The sequence below is a fragment of the Odontomachus brunneus genome, unplaced genomic scaffold (genome assembly GCF_010583005.1).
Source record: "Odontomachus brunneus isolate Ranch 3 - 2012 unplaced genomic scaffold, Obru_v1 Obru_scaffold_035, whole genome shotgun sequence".
NCBI lineage: Eukaryota > Metazoa > Arthropoda > Insecta > Hymenoptera > Formicidae > Odontomachus > Odontomachus brunneus.
This window is the reverse complement of record NW_022639485.1, coordinates 639,870-654,816: the sequence shown is the minus strand read 5'-3', so window position 1 is coordinate 654,816 and position 14,947 is coordinate 639,870. Positions and strand designations below refer to the sequence as shown.

Below are 14,947 nucleotides of genomic sequence, written 5' to 3'. Positions count from 1 at the left end.
CCCCCCCCCCCTCTCTCTCTCTCTCTCTATCTTTCTCGCGTCGGGAGACATGGCCAAGACAGGTTGGTCGGTGATGTTCCATGGGCGCCTAAGGCGCGTTCGCCGCGCGAAGATCGACACTTCCGGTAATCCCCGACGCGATCTACACGCCTACCGGATTTCAGTCACCTTTTTGTCAGAAGTATTCCCTGATAACGAAGGCCCTGATTACTTCCTGCCCGTCTGCCTCTGCCTACTAGTCTGCCTGCTTGCCTGCCACGGTCCCGCCGATGGTAGTCATTATGATACAGTTTGCGATTAGGTGAATTACAGGAGATTGTTAAGCTTGTGTAGTGATTAGCGAAAAGGGGAAATGGGTCTTTTATGGGCTGTTCGGCAGTTCGACGTATCGGGGATATTCCGGTATGGTCGTGATGTGTCATGCTTTTGCGATTTCTCCCCAGTCGCTGGAACAAGAACAACCCTCCAAGACGGCGCAAGCGCCTGACGTCGGAACGCCCCGATTAATCAGCAATCAAGTAATTCTACGCGGATGGTTATTACTATCTAAATTTCTTGAAATAAAATTTCACTCAATGAAGAGTACACAAAGAAGATATTGTAGTAAGAATCACGCTCAAATTATATTTCTTTTTGCAAATTTTTTTGTAAAGCTGAAGTCTATACTGAAATTGTAATATAAATTACTATAAAAACAGTACATTTGACAATCTATCTGATATACAATATTGAAAAATTCAATTGCAATTTTGTAGTAAAAATGTATGTAACATTTTTTAATTTTTTTAAACAAGTTTAATAATTTCGGTCATAATTCTGTACGATTCAAGATCACACAAAATTGTGTTGTAATTTTTATTACAATATTTTCCCCGTTAAGTGTCACTTAAATTCGACCTAATTTGTTGTTTCACACAGAGCGAACTCTTCATTCTGAATAGTCAAGTTTTCGATACGCTTGAGTGAAACATTTATTCTTTCGAGTGAATAGCATTTTCACTAGAAGCGACAGTGTGTGAGAAGACTATCACTTTTTACTCGTTTTGAATGAGATGCCAGTACAAGAAATTCCGAGAATACAATCGGAACGCGTCCGCCGGAATCCAGGGATTCTCCAGTGGACAGTTAATTATCAAGTCACGATAATGCGCTGATAATGCGGCGACGTCATGGGGGTCGCATGACGGCCGGGCCGACCACGCGATTATGACAGAACCTGGAAGATCCATGAAGAATCAATTACGGAGTCACGAGACTCGGCCGATCTCTCTCTTCCTCCGAGAACGAATCGGACGTTTACGGGGTCGTTTATGATCCTTCAAGAGCCGATCCATTACCTCGCGTCGTGATGCGAGCCGCGTCGTCGCCGCGACCGAGCGCGCATATAAGTACTCGACGATGATGCATTATTCGGCCGTCTTACGAGCGTTCGTCGAACAATCCGTCTCGCGCTGAGCCACGCGTGTGTTCCCGTGGGAAATGTATCGACACGGCGTTTCATTGTCGTTTCGAGCGAAATTATTGCCACTTTCCATTCGTAACGGAGACTCCACTCCAAGAAATTTAAAGAGTAACAAAGTAACCGTTGAAGGCGTTTGATCCATTAATGTCTATTTCTATCAACGTCGATTAAATCTTAACCAAGGTTTAAGTCTTTGTCTGAATGGAGTTTAAACTCAGGATAAAGGTCTGATTGACAGAAACAGCCTTAAAGGATTAAAAAATGAAGGATATACATATACTTCATGAAAGAGAGCAAGAAACTGAAAGATAAGATGGTTCCAAAAATACAGCTGTAAAGAACGGATCTAAAATACTCCGATGATACGACGAGTCGTGAGAAACGGGCAAAAATATCGCGTTTCATTAGTGCTGCATACGTGTCCGCATACGCGCGCACCAGGAGAATTTTCACGAGCCGACGTGATGCTAGAGAGCCGGACGGTTAATGCACATTCGCGGACGGGTGATTTAATTAACTGCAGGCGCCGTGTATCGTATTCTCTCGTTACCTCATCGCTATTCACCGAGGCCGAGCCTTGCATTTCTCTCCGTGTACCGTGTGTGGGCGTGCGTACGTGTTTATATGTGTGTACATGTGCGCGCGCGCGCGCTCTCTCGCTTACGAAGACCTGCTTTTCGCTTTCATGTAAATTCCACCTATGAACGGTCTAATTTATCACGAGAAGCGGATGTGGTATCGTGACGGGAAGCGCTTCTTCGTTCGCGAGAGGGTGTGAAGCGACCCTAGACGGAGGAACGATACGCCTGCCCTCCTCTCTCTCTCTCTCTATTCGAAACGTCTGCTTCTCACCTATCCACCGCAGCATCATATTCGAGAAGGAAAGAGCCGGAAGATATAATAAGAATGCGCTTTAAGCACGTGTATATTCTCGGCAGAAATAATGATCTCGCGTTTGCCGTGAAAGGAAAAAAGAAATAAGTAAAAAGAAACTTTTTCCCTTTCGCTTTCGCGAACGACGGGGATGTAGAATCGCGCGAGGAACAATTTTCTCCACCATCTAATCAGTTCCACCTAGGTGAGCCTCCTCCGGCACCGACGCTCACGAATGTCTACGGCGGAGAGTCGCCGCGTGCTCGATACTGAACACTCCGAGTCCAAAGTGTCTACCGTGAACGGTCATTATCGGCCCACGATCTGCGATCGAGCGTGCGAAACGTGTCACATATCGAAACGCGGGTTCGTTCTCCATGGATCTTTCACGGACGTGGGAAGCGAGTGCGAGGGGACACCTAAGTCGTCGTCTTCGTGGCTCGCGAGGGATCTCACGGGGGGGTCATTAATTTCGCGCGGCATCGGCGTCGCGCGAAACACGCAAATCCACGCGCGTTGCAGTAGCCGGGATGCGCCGACCTTTCCTCCTTGCACTCGCACAACGACACGTCGCGATTGCAATCATGAACAGTGCGATGTTGCCTGGGGGAGCACACTAAGTCTTTTTGCTACTATATCTGATACTTAATTTCTATGATGTTCAAAGTGCTCGAGGAAATTACTCCGGAAGGAGCTACTCTCGGCTTCTGACTCCATATGAGAATATTTCAATCAATTAGGTGGAATATCTTTTCGGTGGAGCACATACTCGAATATTCAAGGTGAAGAATTCGCTCTACATGAATGGGAAGTCATTCGAATTCGAGTGATTCGGTGGTCAGTCTAATTTTCGAGTAGAATTTCACGCCAAGGAATTTGTAGAGTACTTTACATTACGTATATTAATTCATTATATTAGTGAGAAGTGATAGTTAATAAATTATTAAAATTTGTATTTACGATGTCAAAAGATGATCATAAACTACTGTTTAGGATTAAAATTATAAGTTTTATAAGAGAACCCTTACAGTAGCATTCCATCCTAAAAAATCGTTTAGCGGGAGGCCACTATAATGGGGCTGCAGTAGCCGAAGAGTTAAGTATAGACGGCGCAGAGGTATAAACAGCTATAAACGGACCTTTAGTCGAGTCACCTCGGAAATGGTTTCCATTTTGCGTGTTTACGTGAACGAGCCAACGAATTCCTCGCGCGAAATGGTGCGAAGGAACGAAAGGGTTCCAACGGAATGGAAAACGAAGCGATGGGGAGGGAGCGGTTCCGGGAATGATTCCTCGTCGCGCATCCTCGGAGTCCTCGGGCGGTCGAATACTTTCGCGGCGACTACCGCCGATGAACTCGATGAACTCGATGAACGTGATCCACGACTATCTCCATGACGTAGGTACCGGTAACAACGGCGTGGATTCATAAACAATGAGCTCGGCGGAACGGAAGAATGCGAAGACGGCGAAACGGCGGAATGAAAGAACGAGAGAACAAGAAAGAGAGAAGGAGCATGAGAGAACTGAAGCAACGACGCGTTCAGCAACAATAAAGAGTCATAAATCATGCTGAAGTCACTTCAATAAAATGCTTTAATTAAGAGAAGTATGACTGTTTTGGAGAAAACTTCTTTGATATTGTGGAAAATCTTTATTTATCGTTAAAGGCGGTCAGAAATGTTGTTTCCGTTCTATTTTGACGGTTTTTGCAGAACGATTTTCATTTAACGTGTTTAATCTCTTCACTCTTTTGTCAGTATATTGGCAGTGAAAGTGGAGAAAAAACTCTTTCGTTAAAAATGGGGAAATAAAATATAAAAAGCATAATATATAACGGAGTATGAACTACATGTCTAAAAGTAAGAAAAAAAACAAAGAGCGAAATAGTTGTCGGCGGAACTCGAAAAAAATGCAAAAAGCAATGGGACGATAGCGCTTGACTCCTCTCAGCTACGCTCCTAAAGCTACTCTTCGGTGTGGCAAAGACCGTCAAAAGTCTTACTACCTGATTCCAGACATATAATGATCTTTCTCTTTCTTACGTATCTGTAGTGCGTGCGTGCAAGACCTACAGTTAAGGCTCTTACAGAATGCCAGGCAACAGGCAATAGGAACAGGGAATAGGAATTCGGATTGGTCAATTATTTCTATTTCCTGTTCCTATTGGCTATTCTTATTGCCTGTAGCCTGGCATTGTGTAAAGACCTTTAGGGTGTGTTCAAGGAGCACACTATCAACGCTACCCCGTTCTTCTATCTTTATCGCTCCTTAGATATACAACAAAGATAGAATGACATTGTAGCGCTGAATAGCGCTAATAACGAGCTTCCCGAACGCACTCTTAAGCCCATGTCACACTACGGATTGGAAATGGAGGATTGCGGATTGAAGACGATTAGATTTCGACGAATCGATGCACTTTGGTCTTGGCCTGCTTGGCTCCAATTGATTAAGTTCCAATCTTCAATCCGCAATCCTCTATCTCCAATCCGTAGTATGACACGGACTTTAGGGTGCGTTCGGGGGCTACCCTGTTCTTCTATCTTTATCCTTAGATATACAACAAGGATAGAATGACACTGTAGCGCTGAGTAGCATTAATAGCGAGCTTCCCGAACGCACTCTTAAGTCCATATTGAATTTGTAACGTCAGAAGCAAAGAATGACATATACTGGCGAAAATTACGTGCCACTTCTAAATAAAGATAAATATGGAAGAAAGAGTACTTGAGTGCGCGCGCGCGCGCATACTTGTAAAATTGTCCGAGAGGTATCCCTTTCCTCTGACGATTATTAAATAGTCGTATAATAAATAAATAAAGAAATGAGGCATACAGACAAAACATTCCATCATTTCATATGTCTCATTTATTATACGATTACTTTTTGATAATCGAGGAAAAGGATTTTGGATAATTTTACAAGTATTAGCTATTTCAAATGACATTACAAATCCGACAATGGCCGGCGAGATACAAGGAACCTTAACGCCAGTTCTTGTCTTAGCAATAAAATGATATTTTTCTGTGTGTATAAGATTCGATAGTTGAAATTATTTTGCCTAAATTTTAATTACTACAAACTGAATTTTAGTTACTACAAACTTCCATCTTGTTCTAGACGGATCTAGACAGTTCTCTTTTAATTTTTTTCAGACAATTTTAAATAATTCTATCTGGAAGATAACCTTCTACCCTCTTCCAGACAGAACAATCGTACAGCAATATCCTGATCGGTTCTTCGGCCCAAGATTACGTCTCACGTTTGCGTCTGCGTCAATTTGTGTGCGAAGGCCCTACCCACTCGAGATCGAACGATCGATCGATCTGGTGGAACGTGCGGCGGTCTGAATAAATCGTTCGATTAATTAACGGCCAGTTCGTCGTCGGTGTACCGTGCGCGGAGACCCCGAGGAGGCGGCTGAACCGAACGGAACGAGCCAAGTGAGGAAAAAATACGGTTACGCTCGTATGCCCCGCCGTGGCGGAAGACTTAGCCTTGGTGCAACGACCTGCGGCGTAGGAGCATCCTTCCCTTCGCGCTATCATAGCGCGGGAATAATAATCAGGCAGGCGAGAAGGCCGACCTTTCGGCTCTCATCTCCATCCATCCGGGATATTATCCAGCCAGATGCCGTAAACATACTATTTCAAGCAACGAGACTTGTCCCACAACAGCAGAGCATTAAAGTGATGTATCGTCGTCCTAACGAGTTCTATAAATCAGCAGGTCCGTTGGTGTCGTTTTTGCTTCACGCCAAGAAGTGGAAAAATCCTTCTAATTGTGAGCTTAAAAAGACCGTACGAAGGTACGAAAGGCGAATATAGTGTATATCTGTTGTTACTTCACGAAAAAGCCTTGTCTTCTTTGAGAAAACACCGAAGTAAATGATTATATTGTATATATAATAAAAAAATAAAATGGACGGAAATGACGCATTATTTCACAATCAGTGAAGGAACGAACAAAATTGGCAGTTAAATTAAAAGAATGAAAACTGGTAATAGCCGACCGTGGATGTCAAACTATCCTAAATCCCAATTATTAATATTAATAAAACCCCATTATTCATTCCCAACTAATAAATTCTGCATTAATTATCTTCAAAGTCGTGAAAAATTAGAGTCAAACCTGGATCTTCGCAATTATGCCGAAAATTATACAGTGCAAAAAAATTTAGTATTGGGTCTAACATTTTTTTCTCAGAGCTCTGTTTTAAAATGGACCGTTGAAATAATCGCAATGCGCAATCATTCTCGACCGAGGAGGTGTGAGAAGATCGAGTCGCATCGTGAGATTTTACTGTCGATGATAAGCATAGATAAGCGCATTATGCGCGATTATCAGATCAGCCGAGCACAGGCTCGTATCGGCCTGCGATCGCGCTTAGCCGAGTCCTTTCGCAGCAACGAGCCGACCTCAGGGTTTACCGTCGGATATTTCGCTAAGGACACGTTATCGCGGGGAACTTTGACACTCGACTGGATGGGAAGAGCCGAAGACAGCCGCGCAAGCAAAATCTACGACCTCACTCGGAGGTTTCGTATCAGACGAGCGGTAATCGCACGAGGCTCATAAACGGCCTTTCAACTCGCATCTTCATCTTCGTCTTCATTTTCCGCGAAGATTATTTAAGGCTTTATCATGCGCGAGAGAGGCGGACGATTGGCGAAGCTTGTCTCCCGAAGGCGTTGGCGAAACGTTAACGAGATAAATTGCGCCGCGGAAGAATCTCGTATATTCCGCCGTGCGTTAACGAGCGAATCTCCGCTTTAACTGAAATCCAAGGCTTTTATTTCAGTCACTATCGCAGGCACTAGATACGATCAAGAGGTAATCGCGCGGAAACTCTCGACAAAGAAAGAGGGAGAAAGAGAAAAACTTCAGCGTCTTTTTACTTCGTCCAAGAATCCAATCGTCGACTTCATCCGGACCTCCTCCTCAGTCCAACGCGACGACAGGCGACGCGACCTTGAAGTCGCGCCACCCGTAGCCCTTGAGTCGTCGACACTTCTTGCTCCATCACCGACATTTCGTATTACGGGGATCGCGAATGATGGACGATCTCGCGCATTATTCAAACGAGATTGCTCGTCCGTCCTTCGCGACGACGACGACTACGACGACGACAAGGGCGAGAAGACGACACGAGGATAAGGAGGACGAAGGCGACGCAACGAGTCGGCGGGCCGAGGTGTATCATCGACGGCGCTGATCGAAGCACGTCCGAGCGAGACAAATGAATTGTCGAAGAATGTGCACGGCAACGATCCAGGATGTCCGCGTTTATCCCAGCTGATGAAGGCTCTTGCACGCTGGAACCCTTCAAGCAGACGCGATTTCTTCATTGGCCACGGAAATTATCCTCCACGGAGCATTTTATCATCGCGCTTCAGCCACGCTAGAGAGCTGAGACACGAAGCGCGGAAGTATCTCGCGTTTGACCGCGACGGTTCGCACGTAAACCGGAATCAGCGAACGTCGACTCGACTGGACTCGCGTGAGACGGCGACACGGAATGACGTTCGCGCGGCAAGGCGAGGTAATGTGGAAAATAAGACAGAAAGAGAGACATGAGGAAGATCATTTTTCCGCAGTTACGAATCGGCGGTTTGCAGCGCGAAAAGGGTAAAAATCCAGTCGACACTTGACCAATCTTCGACAACCTTGTGCAGATTTTGTCAAATATTTATTTACGGAATGTATGGAAAATATCCTTTGATATGCAAGAAATAGAATGAAATATGTAATATTACGGTGTAGAGGGATTTATTAGAACACCCAATTATTGATATTCCCCCAGTTGAGTACTAATCGATTAGAATTTCTTTTGACTAAAATATGAGGAAAAGCAATAATATCAAAATTAATCAATCATCATACATGTAATAAAAAATAATTCAATCGATTGATGAAATTAATTATTGACCGGTGTATAATCAATCACATCAAAGTTTGATCAATAATTAATTTTAATGTGCTTGAAATTATTTATTTGTGATTTAAATATGACGATTAATTAATTTTGGTTACTGATTTGATTATTTTTGTTAGAAAAATTTTTATCGATTAACGTACAATATTACATCCTCCTTAGTCATCGACGTTGGAAAAACCTGACTTTTCTTACGACCAGCGGCATCTGTTCACAGTTTTAGTTGTAAAGATCTCCTTTGGTATCATAGAGCGAAAAATGCGAGCGTGATATAGTAGAATAGAGAGCGTACTGTTTCATAAAGTCCTGGGGTTTCGATCCCTGGCAAAACTGGAAATTTACGCTCGTCCCCTTCGGTAGGCAACCAGAGAAACCACCGAGAATGTTCTTTGCCAACATGCCTCTCTATATCGGGCCGTTCGGAAGCAATTGCAGTTCCCTATCTGTATACGACCAGTGTGCGCACCAAAGATAAGTAACTCCAGGATCGATTTCTTAACCTCTTGAGGTTTGTTTGCGTTGCTTGCACTTTTGACACTTTTGCGCCTAATACATGTTGCACACCAGACGCTATTAACGAAATCCAATGAGAGTTTTTCTTTCTAAAGAGAGGTGTGCAACGGGCGTTAGGTGTAAAAATGCCACAAGCGCGAGCTACGCGAACAAAGCTGTAGCACAAGCTAATTGATAATTAAATTATACGTCTGTCTTTGTGTAATCTGAAAGGAAAGCAAAAACAAACACATGATTAATCTATTAGTTAGCTTACAGAAGGTTGGAAAAATCTGCCCTCTAGAGAAAGTAGATCGATGAGTGTCGGTTTTGGTACAATGACTACATGGAGGGATTGATACAATGGAGGAGTCTCAGGTCTTGCTAATAAAATAAAAGCAGCCTTTGTTGAGTGGTTTCTCAGAGCGCAGTGCCCCTTGCCAATAAAATAAAACAGAATCATAGAATGCAGACAAGAAACTTAATTGCAACGCTGGTCGCAAGAAGAACCAGGGTTTTGTCAATGACTTATGCCCGTTTCTCTCAACGTTGATTAAAATCTTAACAAAGTCTCAAGTCTTTGTCCGAATAGAGTTTAAACTCAGGTTAAGGGTTTAATGAACTTCAGCAGAAACAGGCATAAAGGGATGCCAATAATTGAGAGGAGAGTGTATTACCTGAATTATTATTTTTTAAGTCCCCACAGGTCTTAATATTTGATCAAATCCGCGTTACTGTAGACCTTTTGCCTTATTCACGAACGCAAACCGGATTCGCAAGGAGATGTGGCCACAGTCGCGCGCAAAGAGGTGAGTTCGTGAAGTTGCGGGGAGACGATGAAATAAAGTATAATCGACCGTAGCGCGCGTTCATGTTTAGGGAAGTCAAGAGATAAAGCTATACAAGATGATGAGGCGATAACTGTAAATTAATAATGAAGTTGCCTCTCTCCTGCGATCGCCGGCGGTAGTGCGGGCTGAGACTATCGCCGCGAACGCACGAAGAAGTAGCCGATAAGCGCCCGTGCCATCACACATCTTGTCGGTATCAAGTCGTGGATATGAAATATGAAATCTCTGACGAGATCTCCGATGAAACAAATCGAACGAGCGAACGAGCGAGCGAGCGAACCAACGAAGGAGGATTCGAAAAAGCGCCTATCAATTCCGCCGGCCCGACGTCAGCCGAGCGGCGGATACGCATGAATTATCGTATACTCTTGATAACAGTATTTAGTGCACAAAAAGAGAGAGAGAGAGAGAGACAGAGAGGGAAGGAGATACGGGATGGAAAAGAGAGCAACAGAAACGGAAGAGGAGCGAAAAGCTGCGGCGAGGCATGAGAAAACGAGCATTTCTTTCGCCAAGCAGAACCGATACTTATCCTCTTCGTAAAACAAAGTGGCTAACCCTTCTCTCTGTTTGCACGGAGATGATCTCGATACTCGCGCGAGTCACGGGAGAAAGGGGAACGACTGTGCCCGCGACCGATAGAACGCTCTGAAAACCAGATCTCGCGGAGAACGGATGGGCAGGGATAAAAGCGTTTATTGAACATTCTGGGCCGTGCCCTCTGAGAGGACATAAAAATTAATTGACTGGGTTTAACGAACGTTGGGATAGCTATATGTTATATTTAGTCATTATCCGAGCAAGCTACGTTTACAACGCTGTCGGGCAAAGTTGTGAAAGCCTCGGTAAAGTACCTCGACGGGTATTGTCGCTCCCGGAAACAAGTACGACAACCACGACGACGGTTAAGAGAAAAACTTGTATTCGCGCCGGGTGGATAAAGCGATCGTGTATTCGGTTAATCAACTACTTACATTACACGGAGGAAACCCCGTTACGTCAATTTCCATTTTGCAAGAATTTGTCGAGGGGAATCGTACAGGCAAGGCGCACTTGTGCGGATGTAGCGACTTCGAGAATATCGCGCGGAAAGCTCGCGGACACGAGGACGGAGGAAATTCTCACATCCTTGAGAACGGCCCGGTAATTAAGCGACGACGCGTGTCGGTGAGAGAATCGCCGTTACGTTCAACTTGGTGGAGGGGATTAGCGGGGGAAAAATTGCGTAATGGGCTACTTTATGTGGACTTGCGGGGAAGAAAAACGACCGTGCAACGCGGTTGTCGGAAAAGCCAACGGTGCCGGCGCTCGGACAACTTAACGACACTACTAATATCCCCGAGGACTGGTCCGATAACGATAACTACTTCGCAGATGGTTAGATACGCGCTCTCGGCGGCGAAGGTGGGGTATCAAACGGCGGAATAACAGAATTTCATACGCCGAGAAAATGATGCGCCGACGGCCGTTGGAATCTCCACTTCGGGCTCTCTCTCTCTCCTCTCGCGCAAGAGTAGGAGAGGTGAGGAGACGATTGTCAGAGTCGCGAATACGAAGGCGGGAGCGGCGAATGTGTGTTAATAATGTGCGAGCTAACGTTTCCCGCGGACAAGATTGATAATTAACCGGTCGGAATGACCGTTGGTGTGCCGTTACTCCGTATTATAATGAGGCGAAGTGCGAAACCCGAGGACGTAGCCGAAGGATGCCAGGGACGATGCGTCTCTCTCTTTCTCTGTCTGTCTCGCGTTTACAGTTAAATCGCGATGTGATGTAGCGGATCGTTTATCCCGCCGCGCGCGTCGGTGCGCTTTCGCGTGCGATTTGCCCGCACGCAGCAATCGTAAGAAATTTAATCCCGAGGAGCGCAAGGAGGGGAACGCAATAATGCAGAGTACAAGCGAGGTGGCGTCGCGCGACGACCGTTACAGCGACGCACGCCAGTGATCTAACGTAACTCGCGAACGTGAGTCGCATCTCGAGATTGCTCACTGATCGCGCGCTCATGAGCGAGAGTGAGGTGTAGCTCACTGCAACTGCAACTGCAACGTCGCGTGCGCTCGAGGAAAGTGTCCCGAGAAATATGGGCGACGTTCAAATGTGCACTTCGAGAGATGCGCGATTTTATCTACACTTTTCGGCCAAACACAAATTCTGCACAAATCATAATTAAATGTAATATAATAAGTCATAATAATGTATAATAAATCATATTATTAACAAGGGAAATGACGAAGAAATAAAATAATGATGAAAATTAAGTAATGCTGCAGAAATATATATAATGAATTTCCATCTGGCACAAATTTCAAGACGAAGATACGATTATTTGTTAACGGGAAGAATAATAAAAAAATAAAACGATAAAAATAAAACAATATGACGCAAAAGTATACAATTTTTCAGTTGAAAAAAGAACTTTCCTCAAGACAAAAATACAATTATTGATTAACGGGAAAAAAAGATTGAAAGATTGAGAAAGAAAAGATAATGCTGCAAAATACATATATACAAAGGAATATATATAATGATGCAAAATGTGATGCAATATATATATATATATATATATATATATATATATATATATATATATATATGTGTGTGTGTGTATAAGTTCCCGGCGAGAAAAAAACTTTCCCAGACGCGAAGGTACGATTCAGACGAGTGTGAGCAGAACGAAGCGGATGTGCGAATTCAGAAGCGCCGCGGCACAGAGGGATGAGACTTTCGCGCAATGAGATCTCGATTCAACGAACCCTTAACCCACTTCGAGCGGGATCACAATGTATCGGCGGCGTCTCGTGTCGTTGTGTCGTATAAATTTAATAACGCTGGAAACACCGGTTTGCAAACTGATGACACGACCGCGTACAAGGAGCGAGCGAACGAGCGAACATACGAAGCACGCTATGCGCGAGCACGCTAACCGGCCGATCTTGCCATCAGCGAGGACATTACGCGGTCGTGCTCATGCAAAGTCGTACCTACGAGGACATTTTGTACCCTCGTAGTCGGCCATTGCGTCGCGCCGTTCCGACCGGCGTGTTCCGCGATTTTTGCGCCTGACTCGGCACCCCGAGCCGATCTCCCTCTCGGCATCCTCCCACCCCTCTGCCGATCCCGCCAGTCGACCGATGCAAATGGCAAGACGATCAGGAATAGGAGCTCGCAGCAAAACCAGCGAGGCAGGCCGGCGAGACAAAACGATCTCCAGGAGGAAACACCCCGGCCGTATTGCTCAAGGACACGATACACGTCGGGAAGCGGACTCCGTGACAAGCCGTAGAAAAAGCGCCACAGGAAAAGAGGAGGAAGAGATCCCGGCGAACGAGAAAAATAAAGGAAGAAAGTCAAGGCTCGCGAGAGGACTGAGTGAGAGGGAATATATTCGCGGATCTTGGTGTGCGCCCACGGTTACGCGAAACCGCTTGTTCGCGCGATTTTTCGCGATCCCCCGCTGCAGATGCAGCGCAGCCCCAGCGGAGGAGGAAGACTGCCTGGAAGACGCGATCCTCCAGACAGAACACGATAGGACCGACGACGACGACGGCCGGTCGGTCGGTCGGTCGAGAGCTACTAGTCCAGCGAGAGGAGGACGAGAAGCGGACGGGATTCGCCGTTCTATCGTCTCTGCGATCGCCCCGTGCTTGCGATAAATTAATGCTCACGGGGGCGGTTCCGCCGACGGGAACACTTAGGATAATTTCCACTGCTATCGGGGGCCTTCTTGCCTCGCGTCTCATCGCATCGCATCGCGTCGCGTCGCGTTGCGCATCACGGCTGACTGCGAGCGGATCGCACCGTTCGCCGTGATACGTTCGCAGATTCCGAAGCGCGCGGAACGCTCGTACCAGGAGGGAGAGACGTAATGAGTATTCGCGCGAGCCTTCATATCGGCGGAATCGGTAATTTCACTTAGTTCTCGTTAATCGTCACGAACTTCTAGCCAAGAACTTCTCGCCAAGAACTTCTAGCTAATCTCGAGGCGCGCCGGACTGCTAATCTCTGCTTTCATCCCTGCCGCGCTTTTAAGTTAACCTCTCTCTCTTTCTCTTATTGCTCTTATTGCTCAAGATTTTCTCCCTTTCTTTTGTTCCTTTTACTTTCTATTTCTTTCTCCTCTTCCTCTTTCTATTTCCTTACCCTGACGGTAACACGCATATTTTATGTAGAGGAAACCGGGGTTAGTTGTGACATGTAATAGAACACTGGACAAACGCGACAGCCCTGCATAGAAAATATAATATTGTCACAAAAATATTACGACAATGCTCCAATTACCTCGTTCATACTCGTTCGACAGCGTATTTTTCAAACTATATAATAACTTTAAATTTGAGGGAGAAAGTATTGTAGTAAAAACTACGATAAAATTTTTCCATAATCTTTTGGACATAATTATGATTAAAATTATTAAATACTCGTTTAAAAATATTATACACGTTTGACTTTTTGCTACAAAATTAATGTAATTACTTGAATGTTTTTTGAATCGACTATCAGATATAGATGGTTAAATTTACTATTTCAATAATAACTTATATCATAATTTTAGCTTTGCAAAAAATATTAGGAAATAAATTATAATCTTAATTTTTATTACAATATTTTCTTCGTGTGATTGTAGTGATGAAAACCAGGTGTTTTCCTAGAATGATTAGCGGGAATACTAAAAATCGCGTAATTAATCCTATAATGTGATTTTTATACATAATTTTGAGTTCTTGATAATCAATTTCAATGAAATTTACATCAATATGTGCGGGAGGCGCTCGATGTTGCTGTCAGGATTAACTTACCACGGTTACAGCGTTATTTTAACCGACAGCTCGCATCGAGCGTGAAGAAGGAACTCTCCTTCATCTGGATGCACCGCTTTCGCTTACGAGCGCGCGACTAGCTTAGGAGCCCGGAGCCTTGGAGTTCAATGAACCGGTCGATAAATTGCGCGTCTACGATTCTCCCCACTTTACGCACCGGTCGACGTCTCCCTCTGTCTGTCTCTCTCTCTCCCCCCTCTCTCTCTCTCTCTCTCTCTCTCTCTCTCTCTCTTCGTACACGGTAATTATGGATTCGCCGGTTGGCTAATGGTTATTTAGAACGGTCCAGGCGTGATTTAACTTCGCGCACGAGTTACCTCGCCCTTCCCGCGGCACGGCGCGGCGCACTTTTCCTAGTTCGCGTATCGCGCCATTTGCATCGCGGGAAAACGCATTGCTAACAGGCTCCCAGCTAATAGACTCGTGCCTGGAGAACGAGATAGAGAGATAGATAGATAGATAGAGATACAGAGAGAGAGAGAGAGAGAGAGAGAGAGAGAGAGAGAGAGAG

The 14,947-nt window shown here is 45.0% G+C and overlaps 1 protein-coding gene across 3 annotated transcripts in view; it reads right to left on the bottom strand.

Annotated features, from left to right (window-relative positions):
- Nucleotides 1–14,947, bottom strand: part of LOC116843725 — a 118,874-nt gene that overhangs the window by 17,665 nt on the left and 86,262 nt on the right. The window lies entirely within an intron of this gene.